A 10,393-nucleotide genomic window follows, 5' to 3' on the forward strand; every position below is an offset into this window, starting at 1 on the left:
GGCTGATTTTTTTTTTTTTTTATTGTAGAGATGAGGTCTCACCAAGTTGCCCAGGCGAGTCTCGAACCCTTGGGCTCAGGAAATCCACTCACCTCAGCCTCCCAAAGCATGGGATTACAGGCTGAGCCACCGAGCCTGGCTTCAGGGAATTCTTAAAGACACCAAAGTGTGGGAACCATTGCAGAGAGGGTGAGTACAGAGACGAAAAGGCATCAGTGCAGCTCAGAGCGCCAGCTCTGCCCTGGGACCTGAAGCCACTTAACCTATGAACCTCAGTTTACCCGTCTGTTACACAGATACAATACCATCTCCCTCCCAAGTCTGCCTTGAGAAAAAAAAATGAGGGCAGGTACACAGGAGTACTTTGTAAATTCTTAAGCAGTGATTTTTCAAACTGCAGTTCCCAGCCAATAAAGGGTCACAAGATCAATTCAGTGGGTCTTGATCAGCATAATTTTTAACGAAATAGGATGGAATAGAAAACAGAGAGTACTGTTTCATGATACGTCTATACATGTAGAGATGCTGGTCATGGCACATAATGTTTTCTTCCCCATGAGTTGTGGCCAGAAAAGTTTTATTAAAAAAACACACTGCTTTAAACACAGGTATAACTCTTCTTATCCTTAGATTCGGTAACCATTTCTTAGCTAGGACACAAGCAAAAGCAACAAAAGAAAAAATAGTAAGTCCAACTTCATCCATATTCAACATTTTGTGCTTCAAAGGACATTATTAAGAATGCAAAAAGACGACACACAAAATGGGAGAAAACATATGCAACTAATATATCTAACAAAGGTCTAGTAGCCAGAATATAAAAAGAACTCTTACAACCCAACAATTTTTTAAAACAGGCAAAAGACTAGAATAGAGATTTCTCCAAAGAAGATATCCAAATGCCAGCAAGGAGAGGAAAAGATGTTCAGCACCGTTAGTCACCAGGGAAATGCAATCAAAACCACATGAGATGCCACTTCACACCCACTAGGGTGGCCATGAAGATGTTTCTCAACTTACGATCAAGTTATGTCCCGAGAAGCCTGCCATCCATTGAAAATATTGTTAAGTCGAAAATGCATTTAATATACCTAACTCACCAAACACTGTAGCTTGTCCTGGCCCACCTTAGACATGCTCAAAACACTTACATAGCCTAAGGTTGGGCAAAATCTAACACAAAGCCTATTTTGTAATACAGCATTGAATGCCCCATGTAATTTATTGGATTCTGTGCTGAAAGTAAAAACCAGATGGTTGTCGGACACTGGAGGTTCAGTTTCTACTGAATGCATACGGCTTTAGCGCCATGTGAGGTGGCTGTCCAGACATTGACTCTTCTCCCCATATCTCACTTCTTTCTGGCCCCTCCCTCAGGGAGCAGCCTTCGGCCAAGGCTGGTCTCTGCAGGCTATGCATCTTTCCAGTAAAAAGTCACTGATGCAGGTGATCAGCAGAGCTGAGAACAATGTGGGTGGCACCCTTACTCCATGTGATTGTAAACACAGTGTAGCAAATTGAAAAATTGACTAGTCTGACTATAAAACTTTGCTCTACTGTCCTGCTGAGCGGATTCTTTCTTCACCACCACCGGTCGTCATCTCTGCCTCCTATAAATTCTAATAACCCGTTGTCTTTCCCTGCTAGACCTCTGGTGACTTCCTTGGAATAGATGAAGATCCTTACTCACAAGCCCTCCCAGATTTGGGGTTGCTGCATTCTACGCCATTATAAAGTAAAGTCAAACCATTGTATGTCAGGGACTGTCTGTCTGTAATCAAAAAGACGGACAGTAACAGGTGCTTAAGAGGATGTGGAGAAGTTGGAGTCCTTATACATTGCCAGTGGGAATGTAAAATGGCATAGCCATTCAGGAAAACAATTTGGCAAATCCTCAAAAAGTTACACATATAGTTACCATGTGAACCGACAACCCCACTCCTAGGTACATACCCATGAGAAATCAATATGTGTCCACACAAAAGCTCGGACATCCGTGTCCTTAACAATAGCAGCAACATTCATAATAGCCAAAAGACGTAAACAATCCAATCCAAAAGGTGTGAACAACCTCACTGAGGCAGGAGGATTGCCTGGGCCCAGGAGTTCAAGACCAGCCTAGGCAATACGGCAAGACCTTACCTCTACAGAAAATAAAAAATGTATCCAAGTGTGATGGCACATGCCTGTAGCCCCAGCTACTTGTGGGAGATGGAATCATCCCTCCTCAGCTTCATCGTTAAAGCACGACATGGAGACTCAGAGACTGGGGAAGTGAAGTGGCTCTTTTCATCTCATTCTTGAAAGAATGGGTACCTCTCAGGTGAGCAGGCACTCCGAGGCAGCATATCTATGCTCTAGAACGCAAGTCCCTCTCCTGGTTTCCCATCAGCTGGGTACTTGCAAAAGTTACACACTTTCCTGTATGACACATGTTACACGTTGATTGGTTTTATAGAATTATCTCGTTTACATGTCCTATTTGCCAACCTGCTTACAGGATTACTATTCTGACTAGATTCCACCAAAAGTTTAAACATGTAACCTGCCAAAGTAAAAAGCCCGTGAAAAGGAAGCATAAGGAAGCAGAAAGTGTATCAACAAAAGAGAAGCACAAAGCATTTAGATATCATCTTGAGAACGCAAGATAAGCTAGATTCCAATTTGGAAATAAATCACCGTTCTTGTTTCTCACATACTGAGGAGACTGAGGTAGAAGAATTGCCTGAGCCAAGGAGGTTGAGGCTGTAGTAAACCATAATGGTGCCACTGCACTCCAGCCTAGGTGACAGAGTGGGATCCTGACTCAAAACAAAACAGAAAACAAAAAAAAGACTAAAAATACTCACTACTCCTTGCCACAGACTTTGTATTTTGGGGATTATAGTTTTCAAAAATACTCTCAAAAGGAAGTAATGATAAATACAATTACAATTAACTGCAATGTTGTCTAAATGGGAGGAAATGGATAAATAACTAGCAACTGAGAAATGATTAAGTGAGTAGTAAGATACAGTGATATGGTAAAATATTGAGCAAATTTGGTATCATCGAGTTAGTATTAATGAGAAGAACAAGTTATAAAAACAGCATGGATGGAAAAGAAATGATACCGTTTTTATTACAGTTCAACTAATAGCTTGAATAATTACAAAGTATCTCCACCCAAGATATTTATTAATTGCAAGGAGAAAGACTGAGAATGGACAGTGGAGAAACCAAACAGATTCCAGATTAACTAAGTGATGGAAGTTAACAACACCAGGAACAAGTCACACAGTCGTACCTCCTGAGAAAGGCACATCACTTTGGAGTATTCATAACTAAAATACACAACCCCAGTCTAATCATGAAAAAATAGCAGAAAAGCCCAGATAGAGGACTATTCTACAAAGTAAGTGACCAGTACTTTCCAAGAGTCAAGGTCATAAGAGGCAATGAGGGCCGAGCTGCAGGAGACTGAGGAGACCTGACAACCAGATGCAGTGTGAATCCTGGACTGGATCCAGGAATGGAAAAAGTTACCAATAAAAAACCAGTGACTGCCTGAGCCCACGAATTCGAGACCCACCCAGGCAACTTGCCGAGACCTCATCTCTACAATAAATCAAAAAAATGAGCCAGGTGTGCTGGCTTACTCCTGTAGTTCCAGCTACTTGAGAGGCTGAGGTGGAAGGATTGCCTGAGCCCAGCAGGTCGAGGCTGCAGTGGCCGGGAGTGTGCCGTTGCTCTCCAGTCTGGGCGACAGAGTGAGACTCCAACTAAAAAAAAAAAAAAAAACCCAGAAACCATGAAATCTGAACAAAATCTGTAGGTTAGGTAATAATACGGTACCAATGTTAATTTCTTGCTTTTGATCTGATCTAGTAATATTTATGCAAGATGATAACATTAAGGGAACACTAAGTGAAGGATATTAAGGGACCTCTGTGCTGTTTTTGCAACTTTTCTGTAAGTCTAAAATTATTTCAAAATAAAAATTTTAAACAGAATGGGTTTCATAATTCTGTTTTAATCTGGTGAGCATTAGCTAGTTATCTTCTGCACCAGGTTGCATTGTGTCCCCCCAAATTCATGTCCATCTGCAACCTCAGCAGGCAACCTTGTTTGGAAATAGGTTCTTTTCAGATGCAATGAAGTGAAACACAGTAAGGTCATACTGGATTAGGGTGGGCCCTACATCCAATGACAGGTGTCTCTGTAAGAATGCCATGTGAAGACATACAAACACAGGCCATGTGAGGACACCATGTGACAACAGAAGCTGGGACTAAAGTGATGTGTCTACCAGCCCAGGAACACCAAATGTTTCCGGCAACCACCAGAAGCAGGGAGAGGCCTGGACCAAGTTCTCCCCCAGTGGCTTGAGAAGGAGCCCTGCTTGCTAACACCTTGATTTTGGAATTGTAGCCTTCAAAGATGTGAGAGAATAGATGTCTGTTGTTTGAAGCACCCAAGTGGGTGGTCATGTGTTACAGCAGTGATAGGAAACCAATATGTCTTCCTTGACAGCATTTCCCGCCCCTCTCCCTAGTCCAAGCCCTAATTTTCCCTGAGAATCTTAGGTCCAGTGAAGCTAGTTGCTCCTGTCCCAATTGGCCTAGGCCAATCAGCACATTCCCTCCCCCAGCCCCTGAGACTGGAGCAGGGACAGTGTGTAACCCTGTTTGAGTCAATGAGACTTAGGAGACGCTTGCTGCCAGCTTCTGGGGAAGAAGCTTCCTCACTTCCAGAAGAAACTCTCCTATTGGATCTGAATGAGGAGCCATCAACAAGGGTCTGAGAATACAGAGATAGTTTCTCCCACGAGGCTCTCACGCCGGTTGTGGAGGGGTTTCCCACACACCAAGTAAGCAAGCAGTCGTGCTGTGGAAGCAGCTGACCATCCTCCAATTCAATCCCGTCCTGACACGCTCAACCCAGAGGCAGCATCAGATCCACAGGGCGAGGGCTCAGTTCCACAAGACTGCCCCTACTTCCGATGCCAAACCCAAGCCCCACATTGTTTTACCTGCGCTTTTGACCAAATGACTATAAATCAGGAGTCCCATAACCCCCTCCTTCGGTTCCATTGATTTGCTAGAGCAGCTCACAGAACTCAGGGAAACACATTTCCTGGTTTATTATAAAGGGTATTATAGGGGCCAAGTGCAGTGGCTCACACCTGTAATCCCAGTACTTTGGGAGGTTGAGACGGGAGGATTGCCAGAGACCAGGAGTTCGAGACCAGCTTAGCAACTTGGCAAGACCTTGTCTCTACACAAAAATTTAAAAAATTAGCCGGGCATGGTGGTGTGCACCTGTAGTCCCAGCTACACGGGAGGCTGAGGTGGAAGGATTGCCTAAGCCCAGGAGGTTGAGGCTGCGGTCGGTGAGCTGTGACTGTGCCACTGCACTCCAGCCTGGGTGGCAAAGTGAGACCCTGACTCAAAAAGAGAGAGAAAGAGAGAGAGAGAAAGAGAGAGATGGGACAGGCACCGTGTTTCATGCCCTCCCTGGATATGCCACCTTCCAGGAGTCTCCACAGGTCCAGCTATCTGGAAGCTTTCCAAACCCAGGCCTTTAGAATTTTCTTTTTTTCGTTGTTTGGTTGGTTGGTTGATTGGTTGGTTGGTTGGTTTCTTGGTTGGTTGGAGGTTTTTTTGAGTGGAGTCTCACTCCGTTGCCCAGGCTGGAGTATGATGGCGCACTCACAGCCACCCCAGTGTTGACCTGCTGGACTCCAGAGATCCTTCCACCTCAGCCTTCCAAGTAGCCAGAACTACAGGCACGTGCCACCATGCCCGGCTTTTTTTTATTTATTGTAGAGGCAAGGTCTCGCCAAGTTGCCCGGGCTGGTCTCAAACACTTGGGCTCAGGCAATCCTCTCATCTCGGCCTCCCAAAGTGCTGGGATTACAGGCTGAGCCACCTTTAGGGTTTTCATGGAGGCTTCACTAAGTAGGCATGATTGACTAAGTCATTGGCCACTGGTAATCATCTTAACCTCCAGCACCTCTCCCTCCCTGGGAGGCTGGGGGCAGGGCTGAACATTCCAGCTCTCTAATCGTGCCTTGGTCTTCCGGTGGCCCACCCCCATCCTAAAGCTACCTAGGGACTCCCAGCCATGTTCAACTCATGAGCACAAAAAAGACATTCATTGCTTTGGAGATTCCATGGACTTTAGGAGTTGTCTGCCAGGAGACATGGACAGAGACCAAGCCTATATTTTATAGTCACACAAAGGGGAGGCAGCCCCTAGATGAAGCCAAAAAAGCAGAAAGCAGAGTAAGACAGACACAGGTTCATCAGCCCTTACCGAAAAGCCACTGATTTCCTTGCTGGTTTAAGACAGTGGAGTTTCAGCTCCTTAGCCCTGACACTGGAAAAGTCCTGACTGGCTCTGGTAAGACTGGATCCATGGAAACAAAGGCTGTCACCATGATCAGGATTCTTGTCGCATTTCAGTTGTTTCTCTCTGGCTTGGTTTTACCCTGAGAGAGCTCTGCTTCCCTAGTGGCACGGTACTTTCTAAAATCAAAACTGAGCTTAGCAACCCCTATGGAAAGAAAGTGTGTCTTTTATACTAGTCAGGTGGCTGCTGCAGCAATGCCGCATAACAAACAACTCTGAAAATCTCTAGTGCTTGCAATAACAATCATTCCTTTCCTACAGTTGGGTCTAGAGGTTAGTTGAGGGGTGGCTAATATCAGCGGGGATCGGCTGGGCTCCAGTGTTCAGGTTGGGTTCAGTTTGCTCGGCAGACTCTGCCCTGGGACTCAAGATGAAGGCACCAAGGCCCCCTGGGCAGACCTTTCAAGAGCTCAAGAGTGCAAACATGAGGTGCCTCATAAAGGCCAAGCTTGGAACTGGCACATTGTCACCTCTACACACAGTCCAATCTTGGCTACAGGGATGAGGAAGAACACTCACCCAGAGCGGAGCACGGAGGGGATGGGAGGGAGGAAGAAACATCAACAAATAATTTGGTCAAACATATCTTCCTCAGTAGGCCTCAAAGATCTTGGAACAGACTCACTGATCTGACTCGGGGTCACTGCCCTTCCCACAGTGGCCTGATGGGGTAGGAACAGGGACACAGCTCTATGGAAGGGCACAGCCTCCATAGGGGAGAGGTGATTTCCCAAAGGAAATCAAGGCACTGTCACCACAGTAAAGGAAAATGAACCCTATGTAGGCTATAGGTAAGTAAATAAATAAATCCTCTAGATCAGCACCTAGCAAACGGCAACAGGCAAATAAATCACCTGGGAATGTCATTAAAATGCAGATTCTGATTCAGTTGGTCTAAGGTAGGGCCTGAGATTCTGCATTTCTAAAAGGTCCCAGATGCTGTGGACAGCCTCACACGGTAGCAATAATGGAGGCTGAAGTCGGAGGTCTCCCAACCTTGCCTGTGCCTCATTCACAGACTTTCCTTGATGAAGACGCCAGCACCCTTGGGGGTGAGGTGGTGCGACATGGTGCTGTTACCCCCTCCTGCCTGCCCGTGCACCTCAAGGCCTCCCCACAATCTGACCAGCAGGGAGACAGGAGGAAGCTATCACATGCCAGCTCGGCTTCCCATTAACCGACTTCTTTTTCTTTGAGTGGGAATCTCCCTTGGTCGCCCAGACTGGAGTGCAGTGGCACCCTCCCGGCCACAGCACCCTCGATCTGCCCTGGCCATCCTTCCGCCTCAGCCTTCCAAGTAGCCGGAACTACAGGCGCGCGCTACCACGCCCGGCTAGTTTTTGATTTATTGGAGAGACGAGGTCTCGCCAAGTTGCCCAGGCGAGTCTCAAACCCATGGGCTCAAGCAATCCACTGACCTCGGCCTCCCAAAGTGCTGGGTTTACAGGCTGAGCCACCGAGCCCGGCCCCCATTAACCGTCTTTAACTCGCCCTGCAATAATGTTGGCGTAATCCATAGATTCCGTTATGGCCATCAGGCGATTGGGCACACCACCGCAAGGGTTGTGCATGACTAACGCTCAGGCCCCAACCACAACTTCTGAGGGTGGACAGGCAGGTTCCAAGTTTACCACCGAGCCTCTGGGAGAGGAACAGGGGGACACAAGACGGGGCTGCCCTCCCCTCGGGCTCAGAGGATGATGTTCTCAGGGAGGAATCCGGGAGGCACGGTGAGGGGACAGTGTGCCCAGGAGCCCTCACACGTGCCACTGTGCTTGATCACTTGGGTTTTAGCCTTCGGAGTAGGGTTCAAATTCTGCCTCTGCTACTGATGGTCTTTACAGCATTCAACACTGGCCTAAATATTTTACAGTCACAATTTTCTTGTCTTTTAAAAAGAGGATTGATAGTAACTACCTCCTAGGACTATTATGAAAGCCATATGAGAGACTGCATATCGCTTAGAAGGTTCCTGCAGCGCTATTTTCATCCTTTTCCTGTCTGAGCCTCAACTTTCTCTTCTGTGAAATGGGATAATTAGTCACACTTTGACTAGGCTTGAGGGATCAGCCTGTAAGTTAAATGAGGTGACACATGTGAATGAGGGCCTTGGAGCATTCCGTTAAGGTCCCGGTTGTGACTAAGACGCCATTGTCTTAGCCACCATGTACCTGGTTTTCTGCTCAACACTTCAGGGCACAACTTTGTGCAAGCCCCCAGGTCTCTGCCCTTGGGAAGCTGATGCCCTTGGGAAACTGCTAATTTGAGTGGAGTAGAAAAGAGTCGTCTCTTGAGCCACGATCTGTGACATCCAGGTGACACTCAACTGACACAAAAGAAAAAACAGTCAAAGTTACTGAAATATGAGGTGGGAGAGCTCAGGTGATGGTGCAGACAGAAGCAAGGGGAGGGGGCATCTGGCTTCAGGGAGGTGGTTAGGCCTTTGTGGGAAAGACTGGGGACTTCTCACGTCCTCCTGTGTCCCAGCCGCCAAAGCACACACGCACACAGACATGTGCACTCAGGCACACACACACACACACACACACACACACACACACACACACACACACAAGCACACACAGGTAGACACAGAAAAACTCAGGCGCAGATGCAGATGCACACCTGCAAAGACATGCACACAGCCACACTGTGTGCATGCACATATCTGTGATAAGCCCAAGCAGATACACTGCGGGGCCAGCCCCACAAGGGTCGTGGGAAGTGTTGAAGGAGAGACAGATAGGCGAATGACAATCATATACCGGACACCTGCTTCTTGAACAGATGACAATTTTATCCTAGTTAATACAGAGCTTCTATACCATTCGTGAAGGGGCAAGACAAAGAAAACTCTTTCACATTCATATCTTTTAAAAGTTACCAGCTAGTGGTCTTAGTAGCGAACAAACCAAGATTCCCATAGGCATTTAGACAAGTCTTATTCATAAAGCCAACAATGATACTTTCAGTCCAATGTCCCAAATTACAGTTCTTGAAATGTTTCAAGAAAGTTTCGTTCAGTGTATATTTCTTTATGTGTCAGGAATTTTCACATCTTAGGCTCTTATGTTCTTCAGAGTTCTGTGATCGTCTCCCTTGTCCCAGATGTCCTTCAGTACTTTTCTCTTATCTTGCAGTGCTTGTTTCTAAAGAGAACTCTGAGAGGCTTTTAGTAATGTTTCCCAGGCCCCTCAAGGTTACTTTCTGTTTTAGCTGATCTGTCATAAAAGTGACTGATTATTATATTATGAGTTCAGTGAAAATCTACTCTATAAATGTTAACTTAGAGTTTTAACTATTAAATTAAGTAAAAACCTTAACATTAATCTTTATCCTAAGTCAGTGAAAACAGTGTTAGGTCACCTACATAACTCCTACATAAGTGTTAGAACTTATAATGAATTCATAATGAACTTACTATAAACTTGGGCTTCTAAAAAAACCTTATGTCTAAACACTAAACTGCATAATCCTAAATCAAATGAGTGGATATACTTATATCATTTATTACTTAAGCAATATCTAGTAACTTATAACCAAGTGAAAGAAAGCATTCTTGATGTGCTTCAGAGTTTAACCCTTGCATATGTTAGAAAAGGCCAAGTGGCACAGTGGGGAAAATGGAAAAATAAACCATGACATTTCCAGGTTAGCTGTGATTCTTCGCATAAACATGCCATCTTCTTCCACGACTGCACAGAATTTCTTCAGCTGTATCAACAGCAAAGACGGAAGACAGAAGGGCCTCAGCTGCCCGGGCTCGCTCTGCGGCCGGGGGTCCTCAGCGCACCTGGACTTTGGCATCAGGCGGGCCTCCAAGGCTGGCTCCCAACAACACACACCGACACACACAGGCATACGCTCTATGCACCCAAGACCAGTGTACACACAGATACGCACAGAGAAACGCGCACAAAGACGACACACGCACACGCACACGCACGCACACAGATACACACACACGCGTGCTGACACAGATGTACGCGCACGATATCCTG

The sequence above is a fragment of the Carlito syrichta genome, unplaced genomic scaffold, assembly GCF_000164805.1.
Source record: "Carlito syrichta isolate Samal-C Ts95f unplaced genomic scaffold, Tarsius_syrichta-2.0.1 Scaffold61241, whole genome shotgun sequence".
NCBI classification, from domain to species: domain Eukaryota; kingdom Metazoa; phylum Chordata; class Mammalia; order Primates; family Tarsiidae; genus Carlito; species Carlito syrichta.